The sequence below is a fragment of the Artibeus jamaicensis genome, unplaced genomic scaffold (assembly GCF_021234435.1).
Source record: "Artibeus jamaicensis isolate MK-2021 breed Jamaican fruit bat unplaced genomic scaffold, CSHL_Jam_final contig_233, whole genome shotgun sequence".
NCBI classification, from domain to species: Eukaryota; Metazoa; Chordata; class Mammalia; order Chiroptera; family Phyllostomidae; genus Artibeus; species Artibeus jamaicensis.
The window spans coordinates 34,739,857-34,760,249 of record NW_026521486.1 but is presented as its reverse complement, the minus strand read 5'-3'; the positions used below and the strand labels follow the sequence as shown (position 1 = coordinate 34,760,249).

Below are 20,393 nucleotides of genomic sequence, written 5' to 3'. Positions count from 1 at the left end.
ACCCCTTTCATCTACAAATTACTGCATTTATTTAAATTACTTTTTTTTAAGCCCAAATTACTGCCCATTTTGTTGTACATATGTGTGTGCTTTTTCTTAAAATAGAACATGTGAGGGAAGTCTTTGGTTTCCTTTCTCTAAATAGAATGCTGCATTTAATTCCATTGTTAGTATTACAGCATCATGTCCCACCTAGCCAAAACAAATAGCAACCACCACTGTAGGTACTCTTCTTACTGGACAGGTGAGGTTGGACAGTCTGACTTCAGATATACAAGGGTATTTTATTGAGGCCTACTCCCAGTCACTTAGGAGCTTAAAAATAACTTGATTTGACCTTAAAAATTGGACCAAGTTTTCCAGAATGGCTCGCTTTATCAGACGCCCCTGTATATTCAACTGAAGTCTACTATACATTTTTTTTTTTTAAGTAGAATTTTAGACGAGTTCTCTCTTTATTTCCACGACAGACTTGAAATTTACTGCCATCCATATGATGCCGTTGAACTTTCCCTCAGGGCTGATAAACAAGTACTTGCTTTTGTCTGTGTTCTCTTCTGTGTCTTTGTTTATCAGACTCGGGAAATGCCTCCAACTCCACACTCACTCAGAGACACAAAGGCCAGAGGACTCCAGGCCTGATCCTACTGTGGACAGAGAGCCACTGAGGATTCTAAACCAAGGGGTGTCACAGCACTCGTCCCTCGCCCTACCGCTATGTGAACTACGGTTTATTACAGCACCCCTTTTCATCCGATCATTCCCAATGACTGTTAACAGTCGAATTATATAATGACGTAAAAGTGGTTGAAAAACTGAATAGTGTGCTGCAAAAATCTAAGGCAAGGAGAATTGGTTCTCCTTAAAGGATTAAGCTGTTGACTAAGGAATCATCCAAAGAGTCTAGACCAAAACCACAACTTTCTTGGTCATCTGTGCTACACCAGGAGAGTCCCTGAAACAAGATGTCAGGATAAGGTACATTTCACGGGCTTGTTCTGAGCACAGCAGCTGGGAGACCAAAGACAGCAGGGGCCTGGGTTGGAGAGGAAGATAAGTGGAAGACTTGTTCAGAAAAGCTTAATGCCTTGGAATAAAGTCCAAATTCCTCTGTGTAGCATTTAAGACCCTTGCCACCTGGCCCTAGCCACATTTTCAGCCTCATTTGTCTCTACTCCCAGCAACATAACCCACACCGAGTGACTTTAGACACCAAGCTCCCTCCAATGGTTCTCTGCACGCCCTTGCTCCTGGGCGAGCAACAGCAGTCCACCTGCTGTTGTAGTGGTTTCTCTCCAGTTCCACGCTCACCTTGCTCCGCCTTTACATGACTGTCCACCAGTCCTAGTTTTTTTGGTCTCTGGCCCCTGATGAGAGTGCCCTCTCTTCCACATAGATTTCTCTACTTCCCATACTTGTAAGTGACAAGCCCATCCTGTTTCCTTTAGCCATTATTTTTCTTTCCATAATGGGGCTTCTGAAAATTCAAGTTTTGCTTTGCTAGCTAGATTGCAAGCTTCTTGAAAGACAGGGGCCAATTCCTATCTTTGTAATACTGTCGACAGCAAGTATAATTCCTTCTGATATAACATGTGCTTTATAAATGTTTGTGGACTGACTATAAACAAGGGGATCTCAACACACTGAGCTGGAAGACCCTGAGCAGGACTCCAAGCTCCACCTAACTACAAAGCAAGCTCAGCATTTCCTAGTGGAAAGTCTGAAGAAGCAGAAATCCTGATGCAGCACAGAGACAGAGAAACGATGTTTCTCACAAGCAATCAGTGAAAAGCTAAACAAACTTTAGGACAATGCGATAGCCTTTCCTGGGTGGGGAAAGAGGGAGGAGTTATTCCACACCTTGGCTCCTGCCATGTCCCCAACCTGCGGCTAACTTCAGTGATCTCTAACTTTAGCGATATCAAGACTGTAGTTCTGCAATAGACCATGTTCTCCCTTAGATACTCCAGCTATAGCCTATTGTTCTGTCTGTGTGGAGTAACTACACTCCCAGAAAATGTCTTTTCAGTCTTAAGTCTTACCTTAAGAGTAAAATTTCCCTCTTACACCTTCCCAGTTCCCTCCAGCAGACTTAGGAACATGTTTCCAGAAGCACTCACTTCCCACCCCAACCCAGGAACCCACATCTACCCATTACCACATTCCAAAAATGATTTCTTTAAATGCCTGGCCCAGGTACAAAGTATCTGGGAGATAAGACTTTAAAAAAAATCCTCATCAGAGGACATGCTGAGACAGAAAGAGAGAAACATCAATGTGAGAGAGAAACAATGATTCGTTGCCTCCTTCATGTGCCCTGACAGGACCGAACCCGCAACCTTTTGGTGTACTGGATGACACTCCAACCAACTGAGCCACCCCACCAGGGTGAGATAAGACTTAAGAAAAAAATTGTTTTAGTATCTAGCCCACAGGCACTCAACAGATACTGTCTGAATGGATCAGTGATGAGAAAAGGCATGGCCCAATCTCCTACCATCATTTATCCACGAACAGCTAACCTCTCCACACGGGGTTCAGCAGGGAGTGCTTACCCATCACTGCATCTGGAAGAGGCAGGCCAGGCTGGAGTGCACCCCACCCCCAGCAGCTTTCACTGTACCCGAGTAATTTTCCCAGTGAAACAACACCAGCCATGAATGGGTTACAGGATGGCCCGTCAAGCCCTTTACTATTTAAAGGATCTAAAATAGTTAAAACTGCTAGTGATTCTAGGACTCTCAGAGCTAAAAAATATTAGTACAAGTTCCCTGCATGTTTTGTAGATGTTTGTGGTCTAGACTAAAATCTCAGCACTCCCTTTTACTGTAAATGTCCTTGGAAAAAGACCTAAGTTCCAGATTACCAGGGACTCCTGAAACACTCGCATTCTGGGTTCAAGTCAGAGGCTTCCTTTAAATAGTGCTGTCTTTGCAGACTAGCCGTGGCGACTCTCATGCGTCAGCTGAGCTTTCCTCCTTTTCTTCCTGTGTCTGCCTCTCCCATTCCATTGGTAGGACCAGGAAAAAGTGAGTTTAATATCAGTCCAACTAAATCATAATAAACAAATATTCTTGTGGGAAAACCAACGTACTACCCTGACACTATGCTCCAAATGTGGATGGGCCCTTAATACTGCTGAGCCCTCCCACCAATCCCCCTGGGGCCCTTTCCCACGGGGCACGGAGGAGCTGCCTGTCACGAAGCTTCTCTGCTTTGCTCAAACCCCCACCTCAAAACTATGTGCTTTCATTTACAAATAACCATCACCCCTCACTTCACAGAGAACATTAATAGCCTGTGGATATTAGCTTTCCTTCCTGATCATCCATCCTCTCTAACTCTGATTTTTAAATAAAGGATCTCACCATATGGCAGACCTTCTCCCAGACTCATTATCTCAAGTTAATCCTCATGACCAGTATCATCTAAGGTTGATACCATCATACCCAGCTGACCAATGGATGAGCAAACTGGAGATCAAAGGGATTAAAAAGCATGTGTCCACAGTCCCATGACAACTAAATGGCAAAGCAGATAGAATCTTGCTCTCCTGACGCTGAGTGCGCACCGCACTGCAGTGCATCTGTTTCAGCACAGTCCCAGCTGACTCCCCCTCACACGTCCCAGGTCCAGCCAGGGTGGCCACCTGAGTCTACTCAAGCACTTTACAAATAAACTGGCCTTTGCCTCTTAGAAAAAAACTTTTTCTGATTACAAAATACATGCTCATTATAGAAAATTCTGAAAACACTACGAAGATGAAAGCCTAAGATTAAGTCATTCATAGTGAAAAGAACGAACAATGTACAACTATGAACAATATGGATGAATCAGACGACGTGGAGTGTGAAAAACGAGACACAAAAGAGTGTACTTTGTGTGACTCCATTTACACGAGGCCCAAACTACGGATGCCTTCAGAGTCAGCAGCACGAGGGGCCCGTGGGAGTGAGGGTAATGTTTCAGCTGTTAGCCTAGGCACTTATTGTATGAGTATGTTCAGTGTGTGAACATTCAGTGAAGTGTATAATTATGAGAGGTACACACACATAAGTACATACGTGGTGGGGGAAAGTAGGTTTACGGTTATGAGTACGCAAGACAGAACTTATTCTTGTATTATTACTTAGCAATTATTGCATTATTTTCCTACAGGAACAACTATAAACTTACTTTTGCCCCACGCATGCACATAGATACACATAAGAAACAAACATATATAATATATATTCTTGAAGTTGGATGCAGTGTTTATATTTTGGTGTATTGTCTTCCTGGTGGTTTTTTTCCCTCTTGCTATGCTGGTTTTTTTTAAAAAAAATTGTGATCACACCGTGTATTTAAGTTTATTTCTGATACTTCACCTAACATAAAAGCATAAGCATTTACCTAAATCACTGTAAATTCTTCATGAGTATTTTTAATGGCTGTGTAACAGTCCATCTGGTGCCTATACCATAATTTATTTAACTGCTATCAACCATTTAGATGCCTCCAGTGTTTATTATGGTAAGTACTGCTGTAGTGAATACTTTTACCCTTTAAATCACTTAGCCACTCTCTCTCCATACTGTTTTATATATTTATATAATTACACATTATAGCATACTCTTCCATAAGTAATTATTTATACATTTACTGCATCCTCATTGCTCAATTATAAGCCTTCCAAAAACCACAAAGCACATCGCCCCTCCTGGTACCCTCACAGGACCGACTCCCGAACACGGCAGGTACTTCCTGTTTGCTGAACTGTTTTCAGAAGCCGAGTAAAACCTCCGTTCCTAACAGTCTAGATTTCAGTATCACCTCCGTCATCCATGCAACATGAATGTTCCAGTCAGCTATGTTCCAAACTCTTTGTTTAGTCTGCACAGCTAAATGTTTAGAGGCAGCTTCGCCTGGCTCCCCTTGAGGATGTAAGTACTAGCCAGCTCAGGGACTTTATTCTACAACTGACAGAGCCACACCCCAAGGAGCCAATGAAAATCAGATCAGTCCCTGCCGTCAAAGAGCTAAGAGCTGGTGGACCATGGAATAGGAACCCTGCTCTCCAGTGGAGCAGTATGAGACAAACCCTGACCACCCCACTCCTGAGCTTCCAGACCACAAGTACACAGACGAATACCCGTCCTAGAGCGAGACTCTGAAAATGCTGCCTGGTGGGTGCCTTCATGTTCCTTATGCTGTGGCCGGATGTGCTTGCTGTGTTTAAAATGCTTTTAAATATTTTTACAAACATTTATTAATCACACCATACCTGCTAATGCAAAAGTATGGCACATGAGTGCCGATAAAAAAGACACACACAATTATGACAGAAATGAAAGGAGAGCTTATTCAAACAGTTGAGAGTGCTGATAAATATTTTTCTTTTCTTTTTTTCCTTTGGAATATGAAAACTGGGAAGAACCTTGAAGGGCAAAAAATGAATGAGGCTGAGGGTGAAAAAGAGTAACTATACCGATCATAACCTCGCAATAATAATCAGCCAGGACAGAGAAGAGAGATCTCCCTAAGTTTTTCCATTTTGAATACACAACAGGATGACTGGGGCCAAAGGTGGAAACTTGGCCCAATGTTAGTGAAGAAGGCCAGGAAATTGTTCTAGAACAGATAGGCTGAACAGAGCCAGGGGTGAGCCCACTCTTGCAGTTCAAGTGGTGAGGAATGAACTTGGATACCAAGGGCTACTAAGAGGCTCCCCAGGGCTCCGAAGAGACCATGGAGGATCTGCCTGCCTCAAGAGATTTTTAATGTAGACAGAGCTGTTCCACTTCGGGGAAAAGATGCCCTACAGAACACCCAGCAGCAAGGGCATAACTAGTTATAAAGCTTCAAAGAACCAACTCCCACTCCTTGAACTGCATCGGGGGACTATGAGCTTAAAGTCCTCTTAGTCACTTTGATCTTGTGAACAAATGAGGTTAAGAAGAGCCTCTCAGAGGCTCACTTATATGAAGCAGAGAGCTTCGGAAACTAAAATGCAGAGGGAGAAGGGAACTATGCCCGTGCTTGGTACAGAAGAAGGCGAAGGGAGACGCCTCAGGGAGCGTGCTCCTCCCGCAGGAAGAGGAAAGAGCCGGGCTGTGTTTTGGAACACGGAACATTTCGGTAGGTCAGGGAGAGGCTGAACCATCTTTCTCGTGTGACCAATAGCATGGTTAGGTGTTTCAGCATCAACTCATGAAACAGCTTATTTAGTCTTGCTGGAGCCTGGCACAGGGGGACGAACGGGGGAAGAGAGCTGGAGGGCAGCCAAGCAGGGAGGCAGGACGGCCACCTGGCCAGCCCAGGACGGGAACCAGTGCCAGGTTTCAGAGGTTGTGTGTCAGCGTTGAGGTTTCAGCAAGTCAGTGACACAGTGAGATTTGTGTATCTAAGAGCCCATCTGGCTACTGTGTGAAAGATGGGTCTCAGATGGGGAGGCCAGTGAAGTGGCAACAATGTAAATGAGATGTTAAATTGGAGTAGCAAACGACAAGGAAAAGGGAAAGAGTGCCTCAGCTGTCCGGGAGGTAAAATCAGAAGGGAGAAATGAATTAATCAAGGTGAGGTGACACGAGAAAGGCAAGATCAGGAGTAAGGTGGACAATGGAGTTGCAAACCCTGGCAGGAAATAAAGGAAGAAGTTAGGAGAAGTTAAGAGGAACCACTGCACTGGCTGAGCAGGGAGGGGCCCAGCAGCCAGAGGACAGAGTGGGATGGATGTGGAAGTCCGCCACCACACAGGCTGGAGCAAAACCCATGAAAGTGGGTGAGAGAGACCACTCACAGCAGGAATTCGCACATTCTCGGGTTACAGGCACTTCTGAAAACTTGATGAACATGCTCACCCCCCAGCTCAGAATGCACATTAACAAAGAACATGTTGGGGAAAATAACAGGCAGCTTACAGGACACCTGCTGCCCACACAGGACTGTAGGTTAAGAAATCCTGGGCTTGGGAGCAGTGAGAAGACATGGTGAGAAAGTCTAAAGAAGCATTTCTCAACCAGAATGCTATTGGCAAACTGCAAGGGACGAGTCCTCACTACACAGGATGCTGAGCACCCTGGCCCAGTCCCTGCCCACTAAACACAGGAAATATCCACAGCCCAGTCTCTGTGCCGACCAAAAAATGCCCCCACATAGTTCCAAATAGTAGCACTGTGTTTGAGAACCCCTGGTCAAACAGGAGAGAAGGAGGCATCAAAGAAGTCTTAGAAAAATCAGAGATGGGAGGAAAAGCAGATCTAATCCTTCAGCCAACAGGTCACCCCCACTTCCACCACTAGCACCGTATCTAACCCCGCCTCCCCTTCCCCCAGTGTGAATCACTGCAATTGCCTAACTGGTCTTCCTGCTTCTAGTTACTATCTTTTTTAAAATCACCATGGTGTACATTGTATCCCAGGACTTCTTTATCTTAAAACTGAAAGTCTGTATCTTTTTAGCCATACTCCTCCTCCCCACCCCCTGGCTTCTCGCAACCACAAGTTTGTGCTCTGCATCTATGAGCTCAGTGGTTTTTTGTTTGCTTTTTTAGTATTGCACATATAAGTGAGATTATGTGGTGTTTGTCTCTGACTTATTTCACTTAGTGTAATGCCCTCAAGATCCATCCATGTTGTTGCAAATGGCAGGATTTCCTTCTTTTTTTCTGGCTGAGATAAAAGTGTGTATATAAACCACATTTTCTTTATCCGTTCATCCACTGATGGATTCTTAGGTTGTTTCTATGTCTCGGCTTCCTAAATCTATTCTTAATTTTCCTTGACACAAGCCCTTTCCATTGGGCAGCAAAATGAGGCTTTTCAATCTCACTAATTTTATTTAACAAGCACTATACTTTTCAAATACTCTCTACTCACCATGCTCCATTCTTTACAAATATTGGCTCCTGTAATCCTCACACCACCATGAGATAGGTATCACTGCTATTCTCATTACCGATGAGGCAGAAGGCACTTACACAACCACTCAGTGGTCAGGGAGCCGATGAGTTCAGAGCTGGGATTAAATCCTGGCAGCCAGCTCCAGAGTTCACATTCTTGCCTAACACTCCATGCTACCCTCCAATTCATCCCTTCCTTTAAGGCCCACAACCGTCTTCTCACTTAGGAGTAAAAACCAAGGTCCTGGGCACAGCTAGGCCCTAGAACAGGGGCCCCTGCTACCTCTTCGGCCTCATCTCCTGCTGCTGCCCCACGCGGCCCCCAACCTCATGGCTCCGACTGAACACCTGTGCTCCACCAGCTCCTCTGTGTGGGGTGCACTTCCTCCAGGTACAGAGGTAGCTCCTTCATGTCATTATGGTTTGTACTCATGAGCTCCCATGAGAAAGGACTTCCTGCTCATCCAATATCACATAGCACCTGCACTCCCACTGCCAGCATGTTCAATTCTTCCATCTCGCTTCATTTTTCTTTCCTCCAGAGCATTTATCATCATCGTATTAAAAAAATGGAAAATCACTCATTCATTTGTGATCTAACTCCCCTCAGGAGAGGACACTTTCTATGAGAGCAGGAATTCCGTGTGTTTTGTTCTCTGCTATAGCCCCATGAATGGAAAGGCATATAGTTCATTTCTGAATGAATGAAAGACCAAATAGGTAATAAATATTATTGGTACTAAAGAGCTCCAGGCAACTTGTTCAAGGTCACCTAAAGTAACCACTAAAGTAACACATGAAGGAAAAAATAACAAGGGCTCCAACCATAACTTTCTTCTCCTCCACAGTGGTGGCTCCTCATGATGCAAATGTCCTGGGGGCACAGAGGCCTGCCACAGGGTCCGATCACATGGGGCGCCCCTCTCTGGCCACACTCCCGTTATTTTTATACAAGTGAAATCAGGTCTAGATAAGCACCGAGGCACGGTAAAGGAGGGCATCTCAATCTTGTCACACGTTCCTGTCTAGAAAATAAAGGCTGGGAAAATGAGGGTACAACAGGAATAATTTCCTTGAGTTAAGTGAATGTATGAAAAACTCAAAGTTCCTTCTTATGATTTTGAGCAGGTGAAGTATTTACTCCTCTTTTATGAGAACATTGGGCCCAGAGTGTGGCAAAGAATAGTGTTTAAAAATGCTGCTTTAACCCTCTCTGTTTTCTCGACCCAAGGGCACCCAGCTTCTGGCAGCAAAGACTTGGGGTCCAGACCACTCAGAGGTATAACTTTTGGGGGAAATCCAGCGGTTGAGTACAAAGAAATAAATCCTGAAAGAACTAGAATCAGCTGTCAGGTTCCCTGTATACCTAGTAGCCTACAAGATACAAAACTAGAAAAGAATTGGAATTATCATCTAAGGGTGTACAGAAAAACTCTAGAAGGAAATTAAAGTCCAGAAGACAAGTCAAAAGAAAATGTTAGTGATTATATAAGGAACAGAGACTAGAAACATTAATAATAAAGACATAAATACTTCAGAGTTGTAAGTTCATCAAAGTAACATTGTGTAAAGAGCAACCACATGACACAAATTCCCAAACAAAGCTTTAAACCTTCCTTGGCCTTCAAAAGTCATGAGACCTTTTTTTGGCTGAGACAAGAAATGCTTTAGTGAGACAGGGAAAAAGAACTCCCAGACCTCTAGGTGGCTCCCATTTTTAAACAACTCCAGGGCTCATCTACCTTAACAAACGGTCAGATGAAATCTAGCTCTTCATGCGAGTCACACCAACAGCTGGACAGTGCTAAGCTCCTGGGGGCGGTAACTCTCCTTTCTCTACTCCAGTTTCCCTGCCTTCTTTTCAAACCTTGCACTGGGCACCCATAGCTGCTGAGTAACGTGTTATCACGTGACATGTAAAACAATGACAGGGTAAGATTTTTTTCTTTCAGTAATCCTGTGCTGATGAAAAAAGCGTAATTATTTTAATGATATACTTAGAAAAAAGGATTATCCACACCAGAAAAATCACAAGGGTACCACTAATTAAAAGGTGTCTCAATTTATTACTATAAGTTTTTCCACAGAGCCCAAATGTATTAATTTTACCTTACATCTGCAAAGGCTGTTTCGTATTATACATCAAACCAGCAAAAAAGGAACACAGGGGAGTATCGGCCTGGTTTTTTTGTTATGAAGAGCAGATTTGACAGTGATGAGAAGGCATTCCAAACAAAATGTAAACTGGCAGTACTACCTCATTCACTACAACAGTAACTACTGAGCACCACTACATACACACAGAACACACACTCCCCCCACCCCCAGGCTGTGGTTATATACTGGCAAATAAACCAGGCATTTTTCCTGCCCTCAAGGCAAGAGAGAAACATCAAGCAATTAAATAATGTAATTATAAATTGTGAAAAATACTAAGGGAAAAGGTGATTGTGCTGTTAGGGAGAAAACGAAGAGGTTCTAATTACATGACGCTAAGGATGGCCTTCTCAGAGAAGACTTTATGAAGGGATATTTGAATCAGCATCCAGAGCGAGAACTTACTCACAGAGATGATCACAAAACAACAGCCTGGGCACCAGCCCTCAGGGGGGTCTGCTGGGTAACTGCCAATGTGGCTGACAAGAGAGGAAGATGGCATGCAGGGGCCAAACCACACAGGACCTCGTGGGCCTGTGGAAGATTTTGTATTTTATCCCAAGTATAAATGTGCTTCCTAAGAGCTTTAAACAGCTAAGTGACATCTTTGTTTTTCAGGATGCCTGGGGAAAGAGATCAGAATGGGTGCAGAGTGTGTGCAATTGGGAAAGATAATGGTGGCCTGACCAAGAATGGTTGCGTAACGGAGACTGAAAAATCAGACAGGTTGGAGAGAGATTTCACCAGAAAAGTAGGAATTTGTGACAAACTGGTTGGGCGGGGCGAGGTGGTGATAGAACAAAAAAGAGAGTACAGGATAACAGGAGCCTTCTGGCCTGAGCCACTCTAGATGGATGAGGTGAAAAAAAGCAGAAACAATTTGAAAGACTCAGTTCTGGAGAAGTCTGAGATGCTGCCGTTCATTGGCTAAGATGTGCCAGGAACTACATTAGGTCTCCTACTTGTCCCAGCCGCCCTTTTAGTAGCAGTATTCCCATTTCACAGAAAGCAAACTGTAGATCACAGAGGCTAAAGTAGCATGGCCATGCTCATTCAGCTTGACGTGACAAGTCACACCTGCCACTTAAATCTGGCTGGCTGGCTGGCTGTGGGATAAGCCTTCTTATCACTATACGAAGTTCTTGGAAACTATCTCTACACTTTGAATTTTGAAGACTGTTGATGGATGGAGCAAGCTAGCACCCAAGGAGAGTAAACGAGGTGATACGTTATTTCTTAAATCTAGGTCCTCAGATTTCTTAAACCCAGGTCCTCCAGGTCCATAATGCATGTTTTCCTTTCCCACTCCCATCTATACCTGCAAAGAATTCTGTAATCTTTTGCATACTAGCAAGATATCTAGAACCTAAATGTTGTGCCGTAAATAACAAAGCATTATGCCAGGAATCAACCATAATGAAAGGAGCAACAATAACTAGCAGCAAACAGTATTTTTACTCTCAAGTCATTATATACATCAACTTTAATGAGCAAGAACTCTGAACAAAACTAATCATTTTTCAAAATGAACAAGGCATTCAAGTCAAAAATGCAAGCCAACCAGGGCAGAAGGCTATGAAAGCCAGGGTTTGTGATTCACATAAAAAAAAAAAAAATCAAAAAACTTAAAAAAAATTAGGCAAACAGAAATGACACCACAACCACAAAGAATTTAAAATCTGCAATTCCCAGATATCTCAACCAAATGTCAAATTCAGTACACACGCACCCTAAAAACACTTAAACATTCTCTCTTCTTCTCAATTGCTTTTCCCTGAAGCATGCTGACACTTTGGCAAACTGAAATACCTTTCCTACCTGCCCAGTCCCATGGTTTGCTGTCTATCTGCCCCTCCCTTTCTCTCTCTCTCAGCTCTCTGATGTCCCCCTCAGTTAGTGAAACGCAGAAATTAGGCTTGATTAATAAGCCTGGAAGGGAAGAACTAAATGCATTACTGCCAATTGTGTCTATTACTGAAAGGACCAGCTTGAGACTCTTAAAAAAAGAGGAAATGAGGATGGGGGAGATTTTTCAAAGGTTTTGTCATCTACATTACAAATTACATTTTGTTGGGTCTGATACTTTCAATCATCAAATTATGTTGAGTCTTCTTAGTGGGGGGTATGGTCACATGTAATTTTTATGGCTCAGGGAGAGTTCTCCATGGAGAGAAAATAAAATTAAAAGCGCCACTAATGTGCCTGCTAAAAGATAAATACTCACAAACCACTCTTCAAAATGATAATGCTGTGTCCTGTGTCCTGATTCTTGTATCCACCTCTCCCTGTAGGGGGCTAGCTGCATTCACTACTGCCTCAACTGCACAAACGACAGGATGCTGAAAACCCATTAAGAAAGCTTCCCATGTTCTGTTCCTTCACAACATGACTGTTAACTCCTGGCAACGGAAAGATGAAAGACTTTACAAAAGAAAAAAAAAAAACCTACCTGAGGTCTCCTACCAAAATGAGTACTCAATCCAACTGACAAAAAAGCAGAGATCTATCATGCTAACAGGCGCTTCCTGGGGACACAACAGATCTCATGAGGAACTGCTGAGCCTCATTATACTGGAAAATCCATAAATGTTGGTTCTAGCCATTACCAGGCTGGAGTCATTTTTTAAAATGCAATGCTTTGATGTATTGACGAGGCTAACCTGATGGGTTTGAATCAGCTATGAACCGTGCCCTGCATATCTATTTCCTTCTAAATCCCTAAAACATCAGGGTCAATACTGACCCGCAATTATATCCCATGCTTGCACTGCTCAAGATGCCATTTGAGGCTGAGAAAGTAGTGATTTAGCAACACCAGGCGGCTCTATGATGCTAAAATAACAATGCAACGCTGGATTATAAACCAGGTACTTGGTTTGTAAGACTCAGTGCCGCACAAGGACCCACATTCAAAGCTCACGCCCTTTCAAGTGAAATCTTAAGTTTCCTACGATTTACCCTCTCAAAGTTTCTACCGTGCAAAAAAAAGGAATCACTCTGAAAGTCCCCTCTTCTGGACTCCCCTCCCTATACGGGTTGGCAGCCAAGGGGAATAGGGACGGTGGAGGGTTCATCGTTCAGACAAAATTTAAAAACCTATAAACCAATCACTGTTTCAGAGGAGAAAAGAAACGTTTCAACAAATCGCCGTCCGGCAAGAGAGCATCAGATTTCCATTTCGAGGAAAAAATATCCGAGAAACCAGACATACATTTCCCTTCCTAACAAAAGTGGCCTCTAAATTCCCTTGCCAAGGACACTAAAGAAACGGAGAAGCGAGGAGCGAGCTCGTACTTTTCAGGCAGACGCGCGTGTGCTGCGGGCAGAACACGCAAAAGGGAATGCAGGGAGAGAAAGGTGAACCGGAGGAAGTGCGGTAGGGGCAGGACGGGCGAAGAAGCCCCAGGTGCGGAGAGGGGATCAGGGACTCGACGGTTTAGGAAGGAGGAAGGAGGGATCCCAGACACTGCCCAGAAATCGCGGCCGCCGAGTAAAGTTAATACTCACTCAGTTTCGCAACTGCGCCGCCCCCGCAGGCCGCCCGGCGGGACTGGCCCGGGCTTTGGGGACGCGATGGAGCCCGGAGCTCAGCAGCCACCCGGCACCCGTCCCCGGCCGCGCAGCTCCGCGCGCCTCCTTCCGCGGACCGCGCTCGCACTGGAGCGAGGCCCCGGCGCTTGCCTCCGCGCACCTCCCGGCCGGCGCTAGGTGAGTGAGGACGCCCCTGGCGGGGCTGCGGGAGTGTGCGAGCTTGCGGGCAGCGGCGGCGCCGCAGCCGGCGGGAGCTGCCCCCGGCACCACGGCCGCTTCTGCGGGAGGGCGGGCGAGGTTGGGCGAAGAGCCGGGCGGTGGTCGAGATGCGGGACAGCAGCGAGCACTGGCTGCGGAGTTGGCGACCGGCTCGCTCCCGCGGCCGGAGGCTCTGGGCTGGGGGCCGGGCCAAGGGCCGGGCCGGGCGGCCAGCGGCTCCGCCCCTCGCCGAGCGGCGGTCTGAGCGCGCGAGAGGAGCGGTGCGGGGCGCCCCCCTCGGCCAGGCGCTCGGGTTACAGCCGTGGCTCCCGTCTCTCCCGCCCGCGTCTCCCCGGTTCTCCGGCGCCGGGAGAGACAGTGTAACGGAACTGGGACGCCAGCGCTGCATTGTGGGAGCTCTTAAAACGGCGGGGAGTACGGTAGGGCCGCTCCGGCCCACCGGGCCACGTTCGCTCCGGACCCCGCTGCCTCTCCGCCCGCTACACACTCCCAGGCCACCGAGGCCTATGGGCCGGAGAGCCAAAATGGTGAGATGACCGGTGCCTCACTGCCTCTCACAAGAGCAAAATCTTTTGTAGCCCGGGGTGACTCTCGAAAACTGCCCTCTACGGTCACCCCGGAAAGTAGGCGGCTTTCTCCGTAACCAAAAAAAAAAAAAAAAGCCCTGCCAACCTCCTGGACTGAGTTTGAATGGCTTTCGTCTGGAGTTGCAGTGATTCAGCGACCCCCTTCTCAACAGCAGGCAATGACAGAGACAAATAACAAAAAAACAGGGAATGAATCAGACACGAGTAACCGAGTTTAGAAAGAGCTGGGCTCAGATTCAGGACCCTCCCTCCCCTTACCTCCCTTTAAATATTGCAAATAATTAAGGAAGGAAAGAAACAGTGCTTTCATCTAGAAATGCAGATATGTATATTGCTTTCACTATTCCACATTTTTTTTTGGCGTGCAATTACTCTAGCCAGTGGACTAAATTCAGACTTGGGTCCGGCTTGTGCTCACACATGCCCGTAACTCTTCAACAGTTATTAATTTGCAGAGAAGTTGGGGGGGGGCGTGAAAATAATGGATGAGATGCAAGACAGCATTCCAATGATAAAAATGTCCCTTTTAATTCTCCAGATATTTTTTATTAATTATCAAAACAAGAATATTACATTGGAAGCACAACTTGTTACAGCTCATCTTTCTCAGGGCCTGATATGTTTTGTTTGTCTTGAGTTTGCGTTGGTAGGCTTTTGGTTTCTTGTTTTTCGACCTTTAGTTACTGCACAGCTCACTAGTTCCTCTACCTCAGAGGTTAATTGAGGAGAGAGAAATGGTAAGACTCAGATTTGGCTAAGCAACATTTGGAGGATTTGGGGAGAAGAAGAGTTCTCTTCGATCCCAAGGTGAAAACCAAGGGAACGTCATTTAAAGATGATTCTGTAGGGCAAGGATCCTTTTCTGAGTTTTCCAACCTTAACGCAACCATTTCCATAGCTCTCATTCCCTCGTGACCCTTTCAGTCCACTGAACATTCAGTCACCACCTAAATTGCCAAGTCTCATGGAAAATTTTAATCCCCATCCTTGTGGCATTTGCAAATGTTGACTTCTCCTTCCTTCTCTGAACTTTCCTCCCCTTTTGTTGTTGTTTATAGTCATTCCTCTTATGTGGTGGTGTGCGGCTATTGGTAAACCTGGATTCCGGATCATACCAAGTAGAAGAGCCTTAGTACAGTTTCTGTTGGTCACCAGTAGGGACCTGACATCGATTTCATCATACATCCAGGGCTGAACAAGTTCCCTGACTCATGACATCCAACTTTCATGAGACTAGGGTGTAAATCAGGATGAAATGTACTGTGATCCGATAACCATGGTCACTATTTAGAAGCACTTACTTGTGTTGATACAGCCCCACCTATAAACCGGAATGTGCCTTACCGACGGCTGTTGAAGGCAGTAAATTTACCTCTGTTCAATCCTGGATAAATCCAGATCAATCTGTTCCCTACCTCAGTCCCATGTGGTTAATGCATTCTTTCTTCAGTGTATAGTGCAATTTGTTTTAAGCTTTCTTAGCTATAATCACATCCCTGTTAAGCCTCCCTCAGATCACACCAAATGTCTTTGACAGGAGTTGTAAACAACTATTTCTGGTTTCTAATTATAGTCGCAAAAAGTAACCTAACTAGAAATCAGTGAGCGTTCATGAACTTCAGGCTCTTCGACGTAATCAGATTTGAATTCCAAGAAAAGCATCTGAAAGGATAGATTCAGAAAAGAGGAGAATACCAAGGGAGAGAGACTTATGGGGAAAACAGTGGGAATGAACAGGGCAGGGTGGGGGCAGGAGGGATAGAACCTACAGATATATAATTATGTATAAATTTTCTGTTGCTAACTATAAACAAGTGACTGTGACTTAGTGGATAAAAACAACAAGAATGTGTTATCTTACAGTTCTGGAGGTCAGAAATCAGAAAATCAAGGTGTGGACTATGTTCTATCTGGAGGCTCTAGGGGAAAATCCAGTTCCTTGCCTTTCCCAGCATCTAGATGCCATCTGCATTTCTTGGCTTATGGCTTCTTCTCCTATCTTCAAAGCCAGTGACATAGCATCTTCAGATCTCTCTTTCTCTATGGCTGCTGCTTCATGGTTAGGGAACCATCTCTTAATGTAGGTGGGCAAAGATAATAGGAATTGGTGTAGATATGTTTCTAGTCTTATATGTTATGAACTGAATTGAATTATTTGCAGGAAGAGATGGCAGTGTCCCTATTACTAGTCAAATCATCAAAGGGATTTGCCGAAATGGTCACTCTGTAGTTCAATCAAATCATGGGTCTCTCCGGTTCAGTTACTTGTGAAACTGAAATCCAAGGTATTAACACACTAGGAAAACCAAGTTCGAATCTGCAGTTCCTGAGTATAAATCCCTTTCTCTGGAAATCCCTGGCAAGTCATATTGCAAGTTTGAGAAATATATGTCAAGACCAGCATTTCCCAAACTGGTCCACCACGAACATCACCCTATCAGGTGGGTTGCTGAGAAGAGAGGTGCTCCATGCTTAAACATGGTCCATGGAACACAGCTGTGACTGCAGGTTAGGCCAGCCTAGAAGCTCATCAGTGGGTCACATCCAAACACGGCAAAGCGTCAGGAAATCCTTTCATGAGGAAGTCCAAGGGATAGACAAACATTTTTGTCACAGCAAATAGGTGTGTGTGCTGGGAGGAATAAATTATGGACTTCTGCATATAATATTAGTTTCTTTTTCCTGTAGCCCCACCTATCTTTCTTTTTCCCTCCTCCTTTCCCCACTCCCTTTTTCACCCAGACTACTGGGAGCTCTGCGCCCTCTCCAGCAGTGGTTCGGGACCACTGCTCAAGTCCCCTGTGACGTTACTCTGAACTTGCTCCTTTATTTATGGAGCCGGCACTCCCCTCTCCCAAGCCCACCCCCAAGCCTGCCAGAGGGCCTGGCTCAGACTGGGAACTCAATTATTAGTTGAAATAACAATTAAACAAATGAATGACAATATAAATGGAATAAACTACTGCCACCTGTTCCCGAGTTATGATTTTTTTTTATTTTCTTCATTCTAAACTATAACTAGCTAAAGTCCTTTTTTTCTTTCATTAATAAACACAAAAAGAAACATAATAAGCTATGGTATTGTGCTAGGTTCCAGGATTACAAAAATCAATTTGATATAATTTTATCCTTCTATGAGCTCACAGTTCATTTTGTGAAACATATCCTAAAAAAAGAAAATGAGACGGAAAGTGCTAGCTGCCTACCCCACTCCCTTTCTCCCTTCTTTCTTAGTAACAAAACCCTGACTTTGTGCCCAGTGACAGATTTCATTTCACAACCTTCCTTGCAGATCAGCATTACTAAGTGTAGGCCCATGGTATGTGTTTGGAGGGTGTTGTGTAGGGCTTCCAGGAAAACTCCTTATTGGTGTGTCTGGTGGTGGGGTACTGGCAGGGCCAACTGAAGCCCTGTTCTTGCCTGGAACATGGATGTGATAGCTGGGGTTACAGCAGTTATCTTGTGACCTCAAGACTATATTGAGGCCCAGTCATATGCTAAAATTTGTACAAATAAGGTCATTTAGAGTTATTCAGCCTATCTTACAAGCCTTTATTTAGTCACTAGTAGTGATAAGTTTGGAAGGAAAAGAAAAAAGTCACCTCTTCCCTTTGGTATATGTGTGTGTAAAAAGCAAGAAAATATGGTATTCTTTCCCATTCCTAAGGAAAATCTTATGTACATACTGAAACACCGGAGAGATCTATAAATACTGTGATTTATTTGATCAATATAAATGGGCTTTTTAGAAACAACCAATAGTACTCAGATATGTGGAAATTTTAAATTTAATGATAGTTTCTTCTTAAAAAAATATTTAGTTACCAAATCATCAGACTGGGCAGGAGGGTGATAATCAGTCTACTTTGCTAGCCAATGAAGTATAGTATGGAAAGAAAATAAATTGGAAACCACCACACATTCTATCAAAAGGGATACAACCAAATGTATTCAGAAATAGAATTTAAAATGTGATTGGGTCTTTATTTAGGTAGATTTTTGAGAAGATAACCCCATGGTTGTTTTTTGAGAAGATAACCCCATGAAAATGAAACAGTCTTGGTTTTTTAATTGTAGGCTTAGAAGAATGGATTTAGTCAGCTGAAATTAACTATAGGGGATTCTACAAAAGCTTATTCTAGGATCAGTGTATTGGGGAAATCAATGAATGCGGTAGCTGATGTTATAAATACATGGAGTAAAAATCTGGTCTATCTGGCATTCTTTCAACCAAGCGCCACTCATCAGTCTCCCTACAGTTCTGCAATACTGTAATTGAGATTTATAGTGATGACCCTAATATGACTTCTGAATCATAATAGATTAAAATTATCTTCTGCTTTGCCTTTGTGTATTTAATTATATTTTTATTAATTGCAAACTGGAAATCAGATGTGTTTAATAATAATACTGCTAGACTAACCAGAGCCTCCTTAACCAGAGCCTCCTTAACAGGGACTCAGCCAATCACAGTAGCAGATTTTACAGTTCATGGGGGGGAAAAATACAACTGACTAAAAATGTGAGATTTATATGATCATAGCAAGAGTAATTATTACAAAATGCTTTAGAATCATTCAGCCACATTTTAAGAATTGTAACAAATGTATTGATTAATAGCAAATGTTACATATCTGATTCAATAAGTATAATAATTCATATTCATAGTTAAGAGGAAAATTACCTTAGAGTATGAGGAAATAAGTCTTCATTTTGGATTCGATAGAACAGATCTAGTAGTTTCATCAAGAGAGCCAATATTAGGCTGAGGCTCAGGAGTAGGATAAACTGACTTGGGTTATATGTTGAAATTTGGTTTGGGATCTTGTTAGGCTGCTCTTCATCTCACCATTGGTTTCCCTAGAGATGTATTCGCTCTGGTGACAGTAAAAGCCATCTAATTGCATAAGCATGAGTCTTTGGTTGGGTTACCTGGACGTGGAACCTGAGACAGGGATTCTTGTGCAAGTGACTTACTGAGGGCGTGCTTCAAGCGAAGGGGAGTGTGAGAGGTTGCATAGAGCAGTGTGGATGATGCCAGGGAAGAGTGTGGTCTCTGCTGGAGACCAGCTTCAGACTGATCCTCTGGGAACTCAAGAGCAGCAATCACCACAGAGTTGGCCCCCTGGGGCAGAGAGCCTGGCCTTCTGCACCTCCGCTGTCGGTCACTCACTGGCTTTGGGTTGGCAGTAACCCCCTATGCCAACATACCTTGTTTCCCAAAAGCAAAGGTGATTCTATGAGAGTGAGGCAGCCTGTAAAGTAGGCAACCAGTACTCACAGCAGCTAGGGACGCATGTACCAGCCCTAGAGGGGGACCTGGGCTGGGCTGTGCAGTGACACATCATATGTGGGTTAGAGCTGCAGACCAGCCTTTGATGATCCTGTAACAACTGGAACATGCTACTGAAAGTAGCAGAGGCCAGACAATATGTATAGCCTTGTTTAGAAAGGAAAATATTTTCAGAGTACAAGATACAAGGAAGACATCACCTCTCCTGGCGTAAGCTTGGGAGCACCCTCTTCTCTCACCCACCCTTTGTGCCAAGGAGTGGCAGTTGGTGGCGACTTCAGGGACTGAAGCATGGTGCCCAGCAGGGGAGGAAGTAAGAATGTTAGGAGACTTTAAGATGGGTCCAGAGAGGCTGGGATGGACAAGGGACCCTTGGGTAAGGCTTCTGTCTGAAGCCTGCTTGCCAGTCTTCCCCTTTCTGTTCTCCCACTGATCATAAAAATGTATTTACCTACTTATGTTTCCTCTGCTGGTTTCTTTGCTGCCCACCAGGACTTCTCTCTCCCCTGGCTGCCTCTGGAGACGTACTCAGAGTTTTGTCTTCATATGGCTTTTCTACTATTCTTCATATAACCAACAGTCATCTTCAGCTTCTCTGACATGTTCAAGTAGTTCGACGGCTAAATATGATGGCAAGTGTGCGGAGAGTGAAAAACACGCCCGTGCTATTCTCCTTCCCAAATTTAGCCCGATGAGCCAAAGCCCAGCATGGGTGCTACTGGTGGGT

At 44.4% G+C, this 20,393-nt stretch overlaps 1 protein-coding gene across 3 annotated transcripts in view; it reads right to left on the bottom strand.

Moving 5' to 3' along the window:
* RASSF8 (Ras association domain family member 8) overlaps positions 1 to 13,635 on the bottom strand; it is a 97,491-nt gene extending 83,856 nt beyond the window's left edge. The window contains exon 1 of one of the 3 annotated variants that reach the window (XM_037144836.2): positions 13,544 to 13,635. The gene's annotated coding sequence lies outside the window, so the exon portion shown is untranslated. Of the gene's footprint in view, positions 1 to 9,988; positions 10,075 to 13,543 lie in introns of those variants that run through there. The other 2 variants (XM_037144838.2, XM_053661769.1) reach the window with 2 other exon arrangements.
* Positions 13,636 to 20,393: the final 6,758 nt, after the last annotated feature.